The following is a 22,423-nucleotide window of genomic DNA, read 5'->3' as shown; positions in this document are numbered from 1 at the left end:
AGCATCTATCTTTGCAGAAATGGAATCAAAGTCATGGCTAGAATCGGCTCTAGCCGCTTTAGATGAACGAAAAATATCTTTTTTCTGGTGCCACTCATGTGAGTGGGAGGCTGTGTTATCAATGATTTTGTAAGCTTCAGTTGATGTTTTCTTCATAATGGAACCACCAGCTGCTATGTCGATGTATTTGCGTGTAGTAATATCGCATCCTTGGTAGAATATTTGTACTATTTGATAAGTGTCTAAACCGTGTTGAGGACATCCTCACAATAACTTTCCGAATCTTGTCCACGCCTCATATAAAGTTTCATTTGGCTTTTGTGTGAACGTAACAATTTCTCCTTGAAGTCTCACGGCTTTATATGCCGGAAAGAATTGTTTAAGAAATTTTTCAACTAAGACATCCCATGTATCAATCGCCCCTTCAGGTAACGATTCTAACCAATCTTTGGCTTCTCCCTTTAAAGTCCAGGGAAATAACATGAGATAGATCTGTTCATCCTCAACTTCTCTGATCTTAAATAGAATACAAATCCTATTAAAGATTCGAAGATGTTCGTTTGGATCTTCTTTTGGCGTACCACTATATTGGCATTGATTAGTTAACATGTGTAGGATTTGTCCTTTGATTTTATAATCTGACGCATTAATGTCTGGCTTAATAATGGCGTGACCTTGGCCCGTGCGTGTGGCTCTCATTCGGTCTTCCATACTTAGAGGTTCCGGATTTTCCATGATTGAATTTGTTGAATCTGAATCACTAGAGGATTCTGACTTAATGGTTTCTTCCTTGACAATCTCTAGATGAGTGATTTGTGGTTCAGGAGGAATGATTAGTGGTTCAGGATCTCTGAATTGTCTCTGAATATCCTCCGGATTCTCAATTGTGAAATCGGGTTCAAAAAATGGATTATCAGGATTTAGAGTTGGAGTACTTGGATTACTAGATGATAGTTCTGAAGAAAAATCAACGGCGACAATGTTGGCTAGATGTCTTGATCGAGTTACAGGTGGTGAACGTATGAAAGGTGGTGAACGTTTTGCTCGGTGCATTCACTGAATATCCTATTAGTTATAAAAGATAAAAATTATATAAGCTATCAAATTAATAGACTTTTCTGATTTTGCCCACGTTTCGAATAGCCAATAGATGCAGCAGGTAGCCAGGACCCTTTAAATCGGAAGCCCACAACTCGCCACTAACAAATCCAACTATTACTACGAACCAGAAAATTTTGGATGTCTATCAATTTAACCGCTTAAAATAATTTTTCGTTTTGAATTTTTAGAGAAGAAATAGAAAATTCTATATCCTAAAAACTAGAGCGTCGAGAAATAAGAAAGAAAAAGAGTGCGTCGAGAAATAAGAGGTCGAAAAACAAACGTCGAAAAATAAAAAGTCGAAAAATAATAAAAAGAAAATAAAGCGTTGAAACTTAGAATTCTAAAAACTTAAGTCTAAAAGTTGCGTATAAAGGTATTCAAGCTTAAAAAGAATTCTATATCCAAAACGGTAATAACTTAAAAAGGTACTAAAATCTTGAAAAGGCTTCGCAAAATTCTAAAGCTTCTAAATCTTAGTCTAAAGAAAAAGCACTTAAGGGATTTTACGGCAAAGTCTTAAAATTTAGAAATAAAAATTAACTACGGCAAAATACTAAGTTTAAAACTAGTTACGAACGATAAATATACAAATTACGAAATAAACGATTAAAATATACAATTTATAAAAAGATATAAAAAATAATAAAATTACATATTTTTATAAAAATATTATTTTTATATTATTATTTTATAAAAGTATTAATTTATATATTAATAAAACTAATTATAACTTAAAAATACAAAATAAATAAAACTTAAACTAATTAATATAATAATTAACCCTAATTAGGGTTTAACAATAATAATAATAATAAATAAATTAAACCCTAAACCGTACCAGATCTGGGATCAGACCTGTCAGACAGGACCATGCGGTCGCATGGCATTATAACTGAACCTTCATGCGATCGCATGAGGGTCAGGTTCAGTTCACATGCAGGTTCAAAATCGAAAGGTTCAGTGTCTATTTTATTTTTATTTTTTTCTTTTACGTTTTACTTTTTTTTTTCTTTTTTACTTTTTACTTTATATTCTTTACATATTAATACAAGTAAAATTTATTAAAGTAAACTTAAATTTTTTTAAAAACTAAAGAAAAATACTTGTATACTTTATAAAAATATATTTTCTTTTTATCTAAACACTTAAATAGATATATATACTTTTTTTTATATTTTTGTATTTCAATATTTATATGAAAAATATTTTTAAAAAATAACTTAAAAACTAAATATTTTTTATAGCGTTTCGCTTTCGGGTCCTAGGCAGCGGCGCCAAAAATTAGATGTGTTGCGAGATGTATATGAAATAGTTATATTTTTAGTACGAAATACGATACAATTTACACAAGTTTTATTTATTTATATAGATGGGATATACCTAAACCTTGCTACAACACTTATAGGCAGTGTACCTAATCGTAGAGTAGTGTAGTTTTTAGTAAGTCCGGTTCGTTCCACAGGGAGCTAGCTGAGTTTAACGCTATATTTTTAGCAACTATATTTATATAAAATATATATAAATATATATAGTAATATTATTATAAAAGGGGGTTTTTACCGTTTAATGACCGTTTTGTCAATTTTATATTTTAAGCGTAAAGATAAATGACGATAATATAAATGACAAAATTTAAATTGCGATAAAGTAATTTACAGTAATTAAATGACAGTAAATAAAGGTACGATGAAATATGAAATAAAAGTATTATGCTTATTTAAACTTCCGTAATCATGATGTTCGACGTGTTGATTTTAATTTATTACCGGGTTAATTGTCCTTTGTCCTGGATTATTTGATACCTATTTGGTTTTTGTCCATAATAGTCCATTATTCATAATTATAAAATGCTCGTCAAATTAACCTTATTCCCGAAGTCAAATATTCCAACTAATTAGGGATTCGAACTGTAACAAGGTTTTAATACTTTGTTAATAATTACACCAGGTTATCGACTGCGCGTAATCCAAGGTTTTAATACTTTGTTAACAATTACACCAATTATCCTTGTATGTAATCCACCCCTGTTTTAATGAGATATTAATATTAATTTACCCACTTGATCAGAATGAATAATCAATTAACAAACCCGAATAATTAATTAAATGATCGTAAAAGATGTCGTATAAACGTCACTAAATAGGACATACATAATCATTTTAATAATTATTAAATTAACTAATTTGAAGATAGGTTCGACAGGTTCCAATGAGTTGTCGCTCAATTAGACAATACCCCTTATCTATTAATAGTCATAGTCCAATGTCCACAAGTATCGGTCTTTTGTCCAAACCTTAATTATGGTACAAAATCTAATAACCCCGTCTTAATATTTAGTCTAACATCACGATTACTTTGGCTCAAATAAGCATAATAATAACTTAGTTACGAGACATTGATTTAAAAAGAAAGAACATAGCTTACAGTGGTGATTAATCGCGTAGCGTTACACGGACAGAGTTCCGACTTAAAAACTCGTAAAACATTTCTTACAATAACCCAACTAAACCATAATTTATTATTAATCTTAAATTAAAATTATAATTATAATATAAATATATTACATAGCGAAGAGAGATTGATTTTTTGTGTCATTTTTTGTTCGACAGAAGCCTGGCTTTTATAGGCATAATTCCTGATTCTGATGCTCATGCGATTGCATGGATTTTTGGTGCAAATCTCATGCACTTGCATGGGCTCATGCACTCACATGGGTTTTATGCCTATTTTCCATGCGATCGCATGGCCGTCAGATCCAGCTCACATATTTTTTGTTTTCTAGCTTGTCGACATATTTTTAATATATAATATAATATATATATAATTTTAAGAATTATTTATATATTATATTATATTTATGTGCATAGTTGAATTGTAATTTTAGCTCCGTTGCGTCGCGCGTTGATAGTTGGTTCATGTCCCGGTTCCGGATTTTCGAACGTCCTTTCGTATGCGGAGATATCTTGTACTTTGCATTCCGCGACTCGTACTCTTGTCATTTTTAGACGTTTCTTATCAATAAATGGAACCACTTGAATTTTATCTTGTTCATTTGAGCTTTTTGGTCATTTGCGTCTTCAAATCGTCTTTTTCTTCTTTTGTCTTCGCACTTATTTATTCAAACGAATATTACATAAAAATAGAACAATTGCAACTAAAAGCTTTACATATTGGAAGGATATTGTGCCTAAATATATGTTCATTTGGAGTACTATCAAATATCCCCACACTTGAGCTTTGCTTGTCCTCAAGCAATACAGAACTTAAAATAAAATCACACTTCACTCGAATCACTTTTTATTATTCTCACACTTTATACATCAGTGATTTTGATACGGTGGTATAAACAATGATAGTAACGATGTGGTTTACAGTCCCACATGACTATGAAAATTTAGATCCCTTAGGAAATTGGATCTTTATGAAAACATTTGATCTTTTGAAAATTCAATCTAGCTTTTACCCTAGATAAGTTTTCCGAAATAACCCTTCACCGATGTTTACAAAATGTTTTTGTGGGTTTCGTGGGTTTCAGATTTGAAAATTTTAGCTCAAAACTTATGGTTTTGTGTCACCCACTTGCTAACCTTGTATTGGGAAAGCAACACGTCCAGTATACTTGCTCCGTATATTACCTTTCGGTAAACTACCATCCAGTTATAAAGGAAAGCATTGAACAAGCAACTGTTAAGGCAATGTCTAATGACATGCAGATGTTCATAGTCTAAAACGTGTCAGATGCAATTACTATCCTTTGTAGGAGCAATAGTAAAGATCACCTTATAATTTTTCGGTCTGGCACAAGGTCCTGTCTTTGACCATGCTATGCAACCACCGTTCTTACGGTTGACACCCGATTTGGTTCAGGTGATCTAATGAATTCCAGGTGAATTCTTAGGATTTTACGTTCAATGGTAATGAACGTATTGAAAATAGGTTTTCAGAAAACAAATCGGTTTTAATTTGATCAAAATATTTTCTCGTTCAAGCTCGAGTTTAGATATCATCGAATTCCATGAGTTTGAATTCTCAATCTTTAAGGTCAATCTCAAGGATTGAGTAATATCAGGCTTAAAAGCTGATTTTTAATCTTTCAAGGAGATTATCCTTTCTGGGGATCTGGTTCATTAGTCTTATCAAGCTAATTTGCATGGCGCCCTCCCCATTTTACGAGACAGATCCTCTCATGGTTAGGATAAGTCTGACCACTTGGCGACTCTGTTTGATGCTGAGGTCCGTGGATTTCCTGCTGATTAGAGATGACTTTTCTAGATTTTTCGTCAACCTACAGCTGGTCTGGACGACAACTTCCTGACCTAAATCAAGAAGCGCGTGTCTTTTTCGGAAGACTTTACTTCCTTTTAATGATGGAATTGATTCATCGTGTAGATCCATCTTTTCTTTCAAATGTATTACAGTAAATCGGGTAAAACTAATTAGTTTAGTCCAAAGCAAAATTACCTGCAATAATCTGTACCAAATATGTGATATGTGTTTTAAAGAAATTGGTAAATTCTTCCCACACTTAGCTTTTATTTATTTTTTTCTTTGCCTTTTTATTCTCTTCTATTCCATTTTAAATGAATTCAAGCGTTTTGGGTTGTTTCTCCATTAATGTTCTCTCCGAGGTAACAATAATTTCGGCATTAACACCTAGATTTAGAGTTCATAAATATGTATAAACATGATTTTGAATTCATTAAGTTGAAAATTTTTCAAATTTTCACAAAATTAGGCAATTAAACTAAGTGTAAACCCGAGAGAATTTATAACCCTTCCACACACTTGAGATCATGCAATGCCCTCATTTGCATGAAATCAGACTATAATTATAAATTCATGAGAGTGATTAGTGTAGAAAAGTGATTAAAAATACCCAGTTTGTAATTACTAAGGTCGTCGAATGATAGATGGCGCGCCTCATTGTTCATTTCTTTTGTTGTAATTTCACATATGTTTTGCGTCTTATCGTCAAAATTAGCAGCTTTTGCTGAACTTTAATGCCAGTCTTTGAAAGTGCGATGTTTTACCCTGTTTTGTACATAAGATAAACTACAAACATACATAATATTTTTATTATTTTTTTTAAATCTTTATTTATTAAAACAATTTAAATGAATATTTTTTTAAAAAAATTTTGTTTCCTTTTACTTTAGGTAGTTTCGGTACGTTTACCTAGTCCGTCCCTTGACAAAATTTAAAATTTGTCGTTTTTAAAGCGATTGTTTTAAAATCAAAGATTTTTGGGGTTTTTAATTTTTTTGGTATACTTTAGATCAATAAAATTAAAAATAATGATAACAAAATTTTTCGCCCCGCCCTCGGGTAAAGCAATTTCGGTTCCATGACCTAGTCTTTAACTTACGATGAATTTTAGAAATCATTTTCTTAAACTTAATGAAATAAAGTAATTTTTTTGTTTTTAAATTCACACAAAACATAAATTTAAAAAGCGTATTAATTTCATACAAAACCTACAAAATAAAAAATTCAGAATGGGGGGAGAAAACTAGTTCTTTAGTGTCTGCTAGTGGAAAAGACCAACCGGATTCCATTCTCGAAAAGACACGAGAACAGAATAAATAACTCTAGACAGCATTATTTCTTTTTAGAACATTTGAATCTCTCCAAACTTAGATAGCTGTGGTTTTGAAATTGTGATTAACTGCATGTCAATTTCTCTTGGACATAATCAACTTGCATATCTGTGACTTTTGCTTTAAGCCATTGGTCGGATTCCTGTGTAATATTCACAAATTCAACTAGTTTTGTCTTTTCTTTAGGCAATAGATTGGATACTAACCGGTTACATAACTTAAAGTTCCCCTTGGTTCTAGCATCGCGAATCCGTTTAATAAGTTTCTTCATTGAACTGTTAATAACGGAGTCATTTAATTTCGTATCAACAACGGGGTTCTTTGTTATCAAGTCATCATTAGGTGTTACTTCATCTTCCCCACACTTAGGTGTTTTATTATTGTTAAGCACTACCGTTGGAGTTGGTAAAACAACATGGTTCTTACCAATCATTTTTGTTGGTTCAACGGTTTTGGTTGGTGGAGATTTAGACTTTCGACTCACAAAGGTGATCGATTTTTCACCATCACTAAGTGTCATTCTACCCTCTCTTACATCAAATAACGCCCCGGTGGACGCTAAGAATGGTCGACCTAAAATTAGAGGAATGTTTGGTGTAGTGACCCGAACTTTTCCATGTTTATATATATATTAATTGAGATTGATATTTACATGATTAAATGTTTCCAACATGTTAAGCAATCAAACTTGTTAAGACTTGATTAATTGAAATATGTTTCATATAGACAATTGACCACCCAAGTTGACCGGCGATTCACGAACGTTAAAACTTGTAAAAACGACATGACGATATATATATATGGATATACATATGGTTAACATGAGATTATGATAAGTAAGTATCTCCATAAGTATATTAACAATGAGTTATATACATATAAACAAGACTACTAACTTAAGGATTTCGAAACGAGACATATATATAACGATTATCGTTGTAACGACATTTAAATGTATATATATCATATTAAGATATATTAATATATCATAATATCATGATAATATAATAATTTAACATCTCATTAGATATAATAAACAATGGGTTAACAACATTAATTGAGATCGTTAACTTAAAGGTTTCAAAACAACACTTACATGTAACGACTAACGATGACTTAACGACTCAGTTCAAATGTATATACATGTAGTGTATTTAGATGTATTAAAATACTTTTGGAAGACTTCAAGACATATATCAAAACACTCATACTTAACGAAAATGGTTACAGTTACTTTTCCATTCTTTTCTTTCATCAAGAATTCTAGTCGTATTCTTACCCGTATTATACACAGCTTCAAAACGTACTTACTATGAGTATATACCAATAGGAACTAGCATGGGATTCCACTCTTGATTATGTCATGTATGACTAATCAATTTTAACTTCTACCATGAGCTAGTCAACTAACTAGAACTCCTTTTAACCCCACTCACCACTCACCAATTACCACTCATCATTCACTCCATTTCACTTCCAATTCTCTTTCTAATTCTCTCTCAACACACACACACACTATTATGAACGTATTTTTCCAGTAGTTAATCATCATCTTCATCAAAAATCACTTCAAGAATCAAGCTATAATCATCATAGGAAGAACACTTCAAGAACACTTCAAAAATCCCTTCAAGTTTACTAATTTACTTCCAAGCTTTCTAATCCATTCCAAGTAATCATCTAAGATCAAGAAACCTTTGTTATATACAGTAGGTTATCTTTCTTATTCAAGGTAATATTCATATTCAAACTTTGATTCAATTTCTATAACTATAAACTATCTTAATTCGAGTAAAAATCTTACTTGAACTTGTTTTTGTGTCATGATCCTACTTCAAGAACTTTCAAGCCATCCAAGATCCTTTGAAGCTAGATCATTTCTTGTCACTTCCAGTAGGTTTACCTACTAAACTTGAGGCAGTAATGATGTTCATAACATCATTCGATTCATATATATAAAACTATCTTATTCGAAGGTTTAAACTCGTAATCACTAGAACATAGTTTAGTTAATTCTAAACTTGTTCGCAAACAAAAGTTAATCCTTCTAACTTGACTTTTAAAATTAACTAAACACATGTTCTATATCTATATTATATGCTAACTTAATGATTTAAAACATGGAAACACGAAAAACACCGTAAAATCGGATTTACGCCGTCGTAGTAACACCGCGGGCTGTTTTGGGTTAGTTAATTAAAAACTATGATAAACTTTGATTTAAAAGTTTTTATTCTGAGAAAATGATTTTTATTATGAACATGAAACTATATCCAAAAATTATGGTTAAACTCAAAGTGGAAGTATGTTTTCTAAAATGGTCATCTAGACGTCGTTCTTTCGACTGAAATGACTACCTTTACAAAAACGACTTGTAACTTATTTTTCCGACTATAAACCTATACTTTTTCTATTTAGATTCATAAAATAGAGTTCAATATGAAACCATAGCAATTTGATTCACTCAAAACGGATTTAAAATGAAGAAGTTATGGGTAAAACAAGATTGGATAATTTTTCTCATTTTAGCTACGTGAAAATTGGTAACAAATCTATTTCAACCATAACTTAATCAACTTGTATTGTATATTATGTAATCTTGAGATACCATAGACACGTATACAATGTTTCGACCTATCATGTCGACACATCTATATATATTTCGGAACAACCATAGACACTCTATATGTGAATGTTGGAGTTAGCTATACAGGGTTGAGGTTGATTCCAAAATATATATAGTTTGAGTTGTGATCAATACTGAGATACGTATACACTGGGTCGTGGATTGATTCAAGATAATATTTATCGATTTATTTCTGTACATCTAACTGTGGACAACTAGTTGTAGGTTACTAACGAGGACAGCTGACTTAATAAACTTAAAACATCAAAATATATTAAAAGTGTTGTAAATATATTTTGAACATACTTTAATATATATGTATATATTGTTATAGGTTCGTGAATCAACAGTGGCCAAGTCTTACTTCCCGACGAAGTAAAAATCTGTGAAAGTGAGTTATAGTCCCACTTTTAAAATCTAATATTTTTGGGATGAGAATACATGCAGGTTTTATAAATGATTTACAAAATAGACACAAGTACGTGAAACTACATTCAATGGTTAAATTATCGAAATCAAATATGCCCCTTTTTATTAAGTCTGGTAATCTAAGAATTAGGGAACAGACACCCTAATTGACGTGAATCCTAGAGATAGATCTATTGGGCCTAACAAACCCCATCCAAAGTACAGAATGCTTTAGTACTTCGAAATTTATATCATATCCGAAGGGTGTCCCGGAATGATGGGGATATTCTTATATATATGCATCTTGTTAATGTCGGTTACCAGGTGTTCACCATATGAATGATTTTTATCTCTATGTATGGGATGTGTATTGAAATATGAAATCTTGTGGTCTATTGTTACGATTTGATATATATAGGCTAAACCTATAACTCACCAACATTTTTGTTGACGTTTAAAGCATGTTTATTCTCAGGTGAATACTAAGAGCTTCCTCTGTTGCATACTAAAATAAGGAAAAGATTTGGAGTCCATGTTTGTATGATATTGTGTAAAAACTGCATTCAAGAAACTGATTTCGATGTAACATATTTGTATTGTAAACCATTATGTAATGGTCGTGTGTAAACAGGATATTTTAGATTATCATTATTTGATAATCTCCGTAAAGCTTTTTAAACCTTTATTTATGAAATAAAGGTTATGGTTTATTTTAAAAATGAATGCAGTCTTTGAAAAATGTCTCATATAGAGGTCAAAACCTCGCAACGAAATCAATTAATATGGAACGTTTTTAATCAATAAGAACGGGACATTTCAGTTGGTATCCGAGCGTTGGTCTTAGAGAACCAGAAACTTTGCATTAGTGTGTCTTATCGAGTTTGTTAGGATGCATTAGTGAGTCTGGACTTCGACCGTATTTTCTTTAAAAATGATTGCTTAACATTTTTGTTGGAAACTATATATTTTTAACATATGAATATTATGTGATATATTAATCTCTTAACGTGTTTGATATTATGTGATAGATGTCTACCTCTAGAACAAGTCCCATTGACTCACCTAATAATAATGAAGAGTCAAATGTAAATTGGAATGATTCGTGGACTGATTCACAAGTTCCCGAAGAGGAACCGGAAGAAGAGTCGGAACCGGAAGAAGAATCGGAACCGGAAGAAGAAATAGAACCGGTGGGGGAAATAATAAAACGGTTAAGTAAAAGAAAATCCTCAACTAACCGACCAAGGTTAATTATGGTCAATGGTGTTTCCGCCAAGGAAGCAAAATATTGGGAGGATTACCAATTCTCCGATGAATCGGATTCCGACGAGAATTCCGATGATGTTATAGAAATTACCCCAACTGAATTTAAAAAGGCAAAAGAAAATAATAAGGGAAAGGGCATAAAAATAGAGAAATCTAATTCCAACCCTGATGAACTTTATATGTATCGTCAACCCCCGAAGTCCTTAAGTTGTAACAATGACCCGGGAACCTCTAAACCACCAGGTTTTTCTAAACCAATGTGGACAACGACGGCTCGTATTAGGGGAACATCATATATCCCTAGAAACTTGGAAAAACGAACCAAAACCGAACAAGAAGAAACGAGCGAGTCGGAATAAGATAGTTGTATTCGTGTGGTGTAATATATGTAATATAGTGTGCTTATGCTTTATGATATATGTAAAAATTGCTTGTATTAATAAGTATTTTTTTTATGAATCTAACTCTTGTCTATTTACAGTATAAAAACACAAAATGGATAGACAACCCAATATTTTAAGAGACCTACCCGGAGACATGATTGATGAAATCTTGTCTAGAGTCGGTCAGAATTCCTCGGCACAACTATTTAAGGCGAGATCAGTTTGTAAGACATTCGAAGAACGTTCCAAGAATGCCTTGGTTTATAAAAGGCTTTCGTTCGAAAGATGGGGGATATCACATTGGGAAATCCATAAGTTACGATGTGTTTACTTTGACGCATATATTGCGGGGAACCCAAATGCTATTTTACGCAACGGGTTAAGAAATTATTTTGACTCAGTATATCCGAATATAGGACTTCGTGATTGAGAAAAAGCGGCTAACATGCAACATAAAGAAGCATGTTATGCTTACGGGTTAGTAATGTTCGCTTCTCACCAAAGTGAGAACAAGAACATCGGGCTACAACTATTAAACAAAACGTTCTCACAAGTGACGGAGTCGGTAATTGGGGTAAGAAATGAGGTTTTTAGGTTATTACGAGACTGTTGGTCATTACGTAACCCTCATCCCTTTGACGACGTTACAACACGCTATCTTATCAACGGCCATAACGGTTATGTTCCACAAGACCAAGGATGGGAAGTAATCCTAGTAAAACCAGAATGCATGACTTGTTTCTGGACGTATGAATTACGTGTCTTTATTGCCTTTGCGGAACGAATTGTGTACTAGCTAGAATTATCTTCACAACCATCTTGTATCAAATTTATTTTGTGCTATATTTCATGCTATATGTAAAATAAGCGGTATTGTAAGTTTGTAAAATATTGTGTAAAAGTTTGAACGCGAAATATTATTATAATCAATTTTTCATATAGAATTGTAGTAGTTGAATTGTATATTAGCTACTAAGTATGAACTTAACGGGTAGGTACTACCCGAATTTAAACTTATAAAACGCTAATATGAAGAAAAAGCTTTTATAAATGAGTTCATATTATGCTACGAAATACTCTTAACTACTCTTAATATTCTGCATGATTAACTTGTTCCATTTGACTATTTTGAAGGAAATGGCACCGACTACTCGACACACCGTGAATATGAATGAAGAGGAATTCCGTACTTTTCTAGCTTCAAACATAGCCGCAGTACAGGCTGTGCTACATACCAACAATAACCTTGGATCTAGCAGTACAGGAAATCGTGTAGGATGCACCTACAAAGAATTCACTGCCTGCAAACCTTTGGAATTTGATGGAACTGAAGGACCGATCGGATTGAAACGGTGGACCGAGAAGGTCGAATCGGTGTTTGCCATAAGTAAGTGTACTGAAGAGGACAAAGTAAAGTACGCTACGCATACCTTCACAGGTTCTGCGTTAACATGGTGGAATACCTATCTAGAGCAAGTGGGACAAGACGATGCGTACGCACTACCGTGGTCAGCATTCAAGCACTTGATGAACGAGAAGTACCGTCCCAGAACCGAGGTCAATAAGCTCAAGACAGAACTTAGAGGGTTACGAACCCAAGGATTTGATATTACCACGTACGAAAGACGATTCACAGAATTGTGCCTTGTGTGTCCGGGCGCATTCGAAGATGAGGAAGAGAAGATCGACACGTTTGTGAAAGGATTACCGGAAAGAATCCAAGAAGATATAAGTTCACACGAGCCCGCCACCATACAACAGGCATGTAGAATGGCTCACAAACTAGTGAACCAGATTGAAGAAAGAATTAAAGAACAGACTGCTGAAGAGGCCAATGTGAAGCAAGTCAAAAGAAAGTGGGAGGAAAACGGTGATAAGAATCACCAATATAACAACAACAGCAATTACAACAATAATCGCAACAATTATCCCAACAATCGCAACATCAATCGCAACTACAACAAACGGCCCAACAACAACAACAACAACAACAACAACAACAACAACAGCAACTACAACAATCATCCCAACAACAATAATAACCGCAACAACAACAACAATCAGAAGCAGCTATGCCAAAGGTGTGAAAAGTATCACTCGGGGTTCTGCACCAAATTTTGCAACAAGTGTAAAAGAAATGGTCATAGCGCGGCGAAGTGTGAGGTCTACGGACCAGGGGTTAATAGAACGAAAGGAACAAATGGTGTCGGAACGAGTAATGGCGGAGCAAGTAGTATCGGAGCAAGTTATGCCAATGTAGTTTGTTATAAATGTGGAAAACCGGGCCACATTATTAGAAATTGCCCGAACCAGGAGAACACGAATGGACAAGGCCGCGGAAGAGTTTTCAATATTAATGCGGCAGAGGCACAGGAAGACCCGGAGCTTGTTACGGGTACGTTTCTTATTGACAATAAATCTGCTTACGTTTTATTTGATTCGGGTGCGGATAGAAGCTATATGAGTAGAGATTTTTGTGCTAAATTAAGTTGTCCATTGACGCCTTTGGATAGTAAATTTTTACTCGAATTAGCAAATGGTAAATTAATTTCAGCAGATAATATATGTCGGAATCGAGAAATTAAACTGGTTAGCGAAACATTTAAGATTGATTTGATACCAGTAGAGTTAGGGAGTTTTGATGTGATAATCGGTATGGACTGGTTGAAAGAAGTGAAAGCAGAGATCATTTGTTACAAAAATGCAATTCGCATTATACGAGAAAAAGGAAAACCCTTAATGGTGTACGGAGAAAAGGGCAACACGAAGCTACATCTTATTAGTAATTTGAAGGCACAAAAACTAATAAGAAAAGGTTGCTATACTGTTCTAGCATACGTCGAGAAAGTACAAACTGAAGAAAAGAGCATCAATGATGTTCCCATTGCAAAAGAATTTTCCGATGTATTTCCGAAAGAATTACCGGGATTACCCCCACATCGATCCGTTGAATTTCAAATAGATCTTGTACCAGGAGCTGCACCAATAGCTCGTACTCCTTACAGACTCGCACCCAGTGAGATGAAAGAACTGCAAAGCCAATTACAAGAACTTTTAGAGCGTGGTTTCATTCGACCAAGCACATCACCGTGGGGAGCTCCTGTTTTGTTTGTCAAGAAGAAAGATGGTACATTCAGGTTGTGTATCGACTACCGAGAGTTGAACAAACTTACCATCAAGAACCGCTACCCACTACCGAGAATCGACGACTTATTTGATCAACTACAAGGCTCGTCTGTTTATTCAAATATTGACTTACGTTCCGGGTATCATCAAATGCGGGTGAAAGAAGATGATATTCCAAAGACTGCTTTCAGAACACGTTACGGTCATTACGAGTTTATGGTCATGCCGTTTGGTTTAACTAATGCACCAGCTATGTTCATGGACCTTATGAACCGAGTGTGTGGACCATACCTTGACAAGTTTGTCATTGTTTTCATTGATGACATACTTATTTACTCAAAGAATGACCAAGAACGCGGTGAACATTTGAGAAAGGTGTTAGAAGTATTGAGGAAGGAAGAATTGTACGCTAAGTTTTCAAAGTGTGCATTTTGGTTGGAAGAAGTTCAATTCCTCGGTCACATAGTGAACAAAGAAGGTATTAAGGTGGATCCGGCAAAGATAGAAACTGTTGAAAAGTGGGAAACCCCGAAAACTCCGAAACACATACGCCAGTTTTTAGGACTAGCTGGTTACTACAGAAGGTTCATCCAAGACTTTTCCAGAATAGCAAAACCCTTGACTGCATTAACGCATAAAGGGAAGAAATTTGAATGGAATGATGAACAAGAGAAAGCGTTTCAATTATTGAAGAAAAAGCTAACTACGGCACCTATATTGTCATTGCCTGAAGGGAATGATGATTTTGTGATTTATTGTGATGCATCAAAGCAAGGTATCGGTTGTGTATTAATGCAACGAACGAAGGTGATTTCTTATGCGTCTAGACAATTGAAGATTCACGAACAAAATTATACGACGCATGATTTGGAATTAGGCGCGGTTGTTTTTGCATTAAAGACTTGGAGATACTACTTATATGGGGTCAAAAGTATTATATATACCGACCACAAAAGTCTTCAACACATATTTAATCAGAAACAACTGAATATGAGGCAGCGTAGGTGGATTGAATTATTGAATGATTACGACTTTGAGATTCGTTACCACCCGGGGAAGGCAAATGTGGTAGCCGATGCCTTGAGCAAGAAGGACAGAGAACCCATTCGAGTAAAATCTATGAATATAATGATTCATAATAACCTTACTACTCAAATAAAGGAGGCGCAACAAGGAGTTTTAAAAGAGGGAAATTTAAAGGATTAAATACCCAAAGGATCAGAGAAGCATCTTAATATTCGGGAAGACGGAACCCGGTATAGGGCTGAAAGGATTTGGGTACCAAAATTTGGAGATATGAGAGAAATGGTACTTAGAGAAGCTCATAAAACCAGATACTCAATACATCCTGGAACGGGGAAGATGTACAAGGATCTCAAGAAACATTTTTGGTGGCCGGGTATGAAAGCCGATGTTGATAAATACGTAGGAGAATGTTTGACGTGTTCTAAGGTCAAAGCTGAGCATCAGAAACCATCAGGTCTACTTCAACAACCCGAAATCCCAGAATGGAAATGGGAAAACATTACCATGGATTTCATAACTAAATTGCCAAGGACTGCAAGTGGTTTTGATACTATTTGGGTAATAGTTGATCGTCACACCAAATCAGCACACTTCCTGCCAATAAGAGAAGATGACAAGATGGAGAAGTTAGCACGACTGTATTTGAAGGAAGTCATCTCCAGACATGGAATACCAATCTCTATTATCTCTGATAGGGATGGCAGATTTATTTCAAGATTCTGGCAGACATTACAGCAAGCATTAGGAACTCGTCTAGACATGAGTACTGCCTATCATCCACAAACTGATGGGCAGAGTGAAAGGACGATACAAATGCTTGAAGACATGCTACGAGCATGTGTTATTGATTTCGGAAACAGTTGGGATCGACATCTACCATTAGCAGAATTTTCCTACAACAACAGCTACCATTCAAGCATTGAGATGGCGCCGTTTGAAGCACTTTATGGTAGAAAGTGCAGGTCTCTGATTTGTTGGAGTGAAGTGGGGGATAGACAGATTACGAGTCCGGAGATTATACAAGAAACTACCGAGAAGATCATCCAAATTCAACAACGGTTGAAAACCGCCCAAAGTCGACAAAAGAGCTACGCTGACATTAAAAGAAAAGATATAGAATTTGAAATTGGAGAGATGGTCATGCTTAAAGTTGCACCTTGGAAAGGCGTTGTTCGATTTGGTAAACGAGGGAAATTAAATCCAAGGTATATTGGATCATTCAAGATTATTGATCGTGTCGGACCAGTAGCTTACCGACTTGAGTTACCTCAACAACTCGCGGCTGTACATAACACTTTCCACGTCTCGAATTTGAAGAAATGTTTTGCTAAAGAAGATCTCACTATTCCGTTAGATGAAATCCAAATCAACGAAAAACTCCAATTCATCGAAGAACCCGTCGAAATAATGGATCGTGAGGTTAAAATACTTAAGCAAAACAAGATACCAATTGTTAAGGTTCGATGGAATGCTCGTAGAGGACCCGAGTTCACCTGGGAGCATGAAGATCAGATGAAGAAGAAATACCCGCATCTATTTCCAGAAGATTCGTCAACACCTTCAACATCTTAAAATTTCGGGACGAAATTTATTTAACGGGTAGGTACTGTAGTGACCCGAACTTTTCCATGTTTATATATATTAATTGAGATTGATATTTACATGATTAAATGTTTCCAACATGTTAAGCAATCAAACTTGTTAAGACTTGATTAATTGAAATATGTTTCATATAGACAATTGACCACCCAAGTTGACCGGCGATTCACGAACGTTAAAACTTGTAAAAACGACATGACGATATATATATGGATATACATATGGTTAACATGAGATTATGATAAGTAAGTATCTCCAGAAGTATATTAAGAATGAGTTATATACATATAAAAAAGACTACTAACTTAAGGATTTCGAAACGAGACATATATATAACGATTATCGTTGTAACGACATTTAAATGTATATATATCATATTAAGATATATTAATATATCATAATATCATGATAATATAATAATTTAACATCTCATTAGATATAATAAACAATGGGTTAACAACATTAATTGAGATCGTTAACTTAAAGGTTTCAAAACAACACTTACATGTAACGACTAACGATGACTTAACGACTCAGTTAAAATGTATATACATGTAGTGTATTTAGATGTATTAAAATACTTTTGGAAGACTTCAAGAAATATATCAAAACACTCATACTTAACAAAAATGGTTACAGTTACTTTTCCATTCTTTTCTTTCATCAAGAATTCTAGTCGTGTTCTTACCCGTATTATACACAGCTTCAAAACGTACTTACTATGAGTATATACCAATAGGAACTAGCATGGGATTCCACTCTTGATTATGTCATGTATGACTAATCAATTTTAACTTCTACCATGAGCTAGTCAACTAACTAGAACTCCTTTTAACCCCACTCACCACTCACCAATTACCACTCATCATTCACTCCATTTCACTTCCAATTCTCTTTCTAATTCTCTCTCAACACACACACACTATTATGAACGTATTTTTCCAGTAGTTAATCATCATCTTCATCAAAAATCACTTCAAGAATCAAGCTATAATCATCATAGGAAGAACACTTCAAGAACACTTCAAAAATCCCTTCAAGTTTACTAATTTACTTCCAAGCTTTCTAATCCATTCCAAGTAATCATATAAGATCAAGAAACCTTTGTTATATACAGTAGGTTATCTTTCTTATTCAAGGTAATATTCATATTCAAACTTTGATTCAATTTCTATAACTATAAACTATCTTAATTCGAGTAAAAATCTTACTTGAACTTGTTTTTGTGTCATGATCCTACTTCAAGAACTTTCAAGCCATCCAAGATCCTTTGAAGCTAGATCATTTCTTGTTACTTCCAGTAGGTTTACCTACTAAACTTGAGGTAGTAATGATGTTCATAACATCATTCGATTCATATATATATAACTATCTTATTCGAAGGTTTAAACTCGTAATCACTAGAACTTAGTTTAGTTAATTCTAAACTTGTTCGCAAACAAAAGTTATTCCTTCTAACTTGACTTTTAAAATTAACTAAACACATATTCTATATCTATATTATATGCTAACTTAATGATTTAAAACCTGGAAACACGAAAAACACCGTAAAATCGGATTTACGCCGTCGTAGTAACACCGCGGGCTGTTTTGGGTTAGTTAATTAAAAACTATGATAAACTTTGATTTAAAAGTTGTTATTCTGAGAAAATGATTTTTATTATGAACATGAAACTATATCCAAAAATTATGGTTAAACTCAAAGTGGAAGTATGTTTTCTAAAATGGTCATCTAGACGTCGTTCTTTCGACTGAAATGACTACCTTTACAAAAACGACTTGTAACTTATTTTTCCGACTATAAACCTATACTTTTTCTGTTTAGATTCATAAATTAGAGTTCAATATGAAACCATAGCAATTTGATTCACTCAAAACGGATTTAAAATGAAGAAGTTATGGGTAAAACAAGATTGGATAATTTTTCTCATTTTAGCTACGTGAAAATTAGTAACAAATCTATTCCAACCATAACTTAATCAACTTATATTGTATATTATGTAATCTTGAGATACCATAGACACGTATACAATGTTTCGACCTATCATGTCGACACATCTATATATATTTCGGAACAACCATAGACACTCTATATGTGAATGTTGGAGTTAGCTATACAGGGTTGAGGTTGATTCCAAAATATATATAGTTTGAGTTGTGATCAATACTGAGATACGTATACACTGGGTCGTGGATTGATTCAAGATAATATTTATCGATTTATTTCTGTACATCTAACTGTGGACAACTAGTTGTAGGTTACTAACGAGGACAGCTGACTTAATAAACTTAAAACATCAAAATATATTAAAAGTGTTGTAAATATATTTTGAACATACTTTAATATAAATGTATATATTGTTATAGGTTCGTGAATCAACAGTGGCCAAGTCTTACTTCCCGACAAAGTAAAAATCTGTGAAAGTGAGTTATAGTCCCACTTTTAAAATCTAATATTTTTGGGATGAGAATACATGCAGGTTTTATAAATGATTTACAAAATAGACACAAGTACGTGAAACTACATTCTATGGTTGAATTATCGAAATCGAATATGCCTCTTTTTATTAAGTCTGGTAATCTAAGAATTAGGGAACAGACACCCTAATTGACGCGAATCCTAAAGATAGATCTATTGGGCCTAACAAACCCCATCCAAAGTACCGGATGCTTTAGTACTTCGAAATTTATATCATATCCGAAGGGTGTCCCGGAATGATGGGGATATTCTTATATATATGCATCTTGTTAATGTCAGTTACCAGGTGTTCACCATATGAATGATTTTTATCTCTATATATGGGATGTGTATTGAAATATGAAATCTTGTGGTCTATTGTTACGATTTGATATATATAGGTTAAACCTATAACTCACCAACATTTTTGTTGACGTTTAAAGCATGTTTATTCTCAGGTGAATACTAAGAGCTTCCGCTGTTGCATACTAAAATAAGGACAAGATTTGGAGTCCATGTTTGTATGATATTGTGTAAAAACTGCATTCAAGAAACTGATTTCGATGTAACATATTTGTATTGTAAACCATTATGTAATGGTCGTGTGTAAACAGGATATTCTAGATTATCATTATTTGATAATCTACGTAAAGCTTTTTAAACCTTTATTTATGAAATAAAGGTTATGGTTTGTTTTAAAAATGAATGCAGTCTTTGAAAAACGTCTCATATAGAGGTCAAAACCTCGCAACGAAATCAATTAATATGGAACATTTTTAATCAATAAGAACGGGACATTTCATTTGGGTCCTCTTCTATGTCAATGACAATAAATTCGACTAGAAAGGTTAAATTACCTACTTGAACGGGTAGGTTGTCAGCAATTCCAACTGGGTGCTTAATGGTTTAATCAAAGAGTCGAACACTCATCTCTGTTGGACTTAACTCACCTACACCTAATCTCTTGTATAATGAAAGAGGCATAACACTCACACTCACACCTAAATCTACTAGTGCATCATACATGACACAATCACTAAGTAGACAAGGAACAATAAATTCACCTGGATCACCCAACCTGGGTGGAACTTTTGGTGGAATTGTCTTCACCGGATTTATTTTTACGGTTTTTGTTTCTTGCACTTTCTTATTCTTCTTCTTCTTTCCAGAGGTATCACAAACTTTATTACCTATTACTTGCTCATACTCAACTCCTTTTCTTGGAAACGGGATGGGTGGTCTGTATGGTGCCACCCCTGGATTTACATACTCGGGTGGTGGTGGTGGTGGTGTAACTTCTTCATTGTTACTCACATCTAAAACCTTCCCATCTTCTGGTGTTGGTTTTTCAGAATTTGTTGAAACCATATTAACATTCTCATTCCGAGGATTTACTTCAGTATCACTCGGTAGCTTTCCTTGTTCCCTCTTACTCATCAAGCTAGCAAGAGTACCTACGTGTTTTTCTAGATTCAAAATGGAAGCTTGTTGAGTTCTTAATGACTGATCAAACCTCTCATTTGTTTGGGTTTGAGATGTAATAAATTGTGTTTGAGATTCCATTAGCTTTGCCATCATTTCTTCCAGATTTGGCTTTTTATCATCGGCTTGTGGTGGTTTATTTTGAAAAATAGGTCTTTGCTGATTGTAAGTATTATTGGATACTTGTTGATTGATAGGACCTTGTTGGTTGTTGTATGGAACATTTCGGTTATAATTCTAGTTTTGATTGTAAATTGGTCTTGGCGGTTGATAATTATTCTGATAATTATTTCCAGGCCTTTGGTTTATATATGAAACATTCTCTCTTTGTTCCATTGTTTGTTCAATGCTGAGATAATCTTTTGTTAAATGTGGTCCTCCACACTGCTCACAACTGATTCCTAGTCTAGACACATCTTACTCCATTGATTGCATGAATAGTGTATAGACAAATCCATATCTTAGCGTATCTATTACTGTAAACTTTATCTGACACGTTTCCTTAATTTCCTCTGTAATCTATGGGATCTTCTGTACTATATTAGATATTCTATATAATTAGAATATTATCCGATAACCGAAAATCATTTCATATCGAAAATCCTCTAATTGATCATAAGAGATGGATCCTACACCTAGCTTGGATTCCATTAGTTCCGGAAGCAATTTCGAGATGCGTATTGAAGTAGACTCCGAAGTCAATGAACCCGAAGTGTCTCCACCATTTAGCTATTTTTCTTTCGAGAGGTGATGGGGGTAGGTCCGAGACTTACTCACTCGATGGAGAAATGAAGAAGGCGAGCCCCACCGCGAACCAAACTTACCTCCTAACATCGGAGAAAACGATGTACTCACCGGTGAACCTATGCGCAACACTGTATTCACCCTTCTTGCTAAAGTTTTTCACCTCGAAGGTCGCATTACTGCAATCTCGGAAAATATTCAACCTCTACTTCCGAATACCAATCGAAGGGGAATATTAGAAGAAGTTAGAGAATTTTGAATTGATAATCAAGATCTATCGAATCAGATGAGTGGATGGATAGAAATGATAGAGGGTAGGATAGAAACCCTGACAAGAATGGTGCGTGATCTACAAGCTATACTTACTACACCAACATCATCACCAACCTCAGCACCAACAACACTTGTGGCACCGACAGCAACAGTATCACCATCAGCAGTACCAGCAGCATAACCAATACCAAAAACAACAACATCATCACACGTCTCAAACTCGCAATCTATACCTCAAGCATAATCATTGTTCTAAGAATCATTCTACATAAACTATCTTCGTCCTTCATGGCGATTATGTAATATCTAATGTTTTAGAGATTATGTACTC

The sequence above is a fragment of the Rutidosis leptorrhynchoides genome, chromosome 5 (assembly GCF_046630445.1).
Source record: "Rutidosis leptorrhynchoides isolate AG116_Rl617_1_P2 chromosome 5, CSIRO_AGI_Rlap_v1, whole genome shotgun sequence".
Classification (NCBI taxonomy): Eukaryota; Viridiplantae; Streptophyta; class Magnoliopsida; order Asterales; family Asteraceae; genus Rutidosis; species Rutidosis leptorrhynchoides.
The sequence above is the reverse complement of the archived record's forward strand: the minus strand, read 5'-3'. Positions refer to the sequence as shown.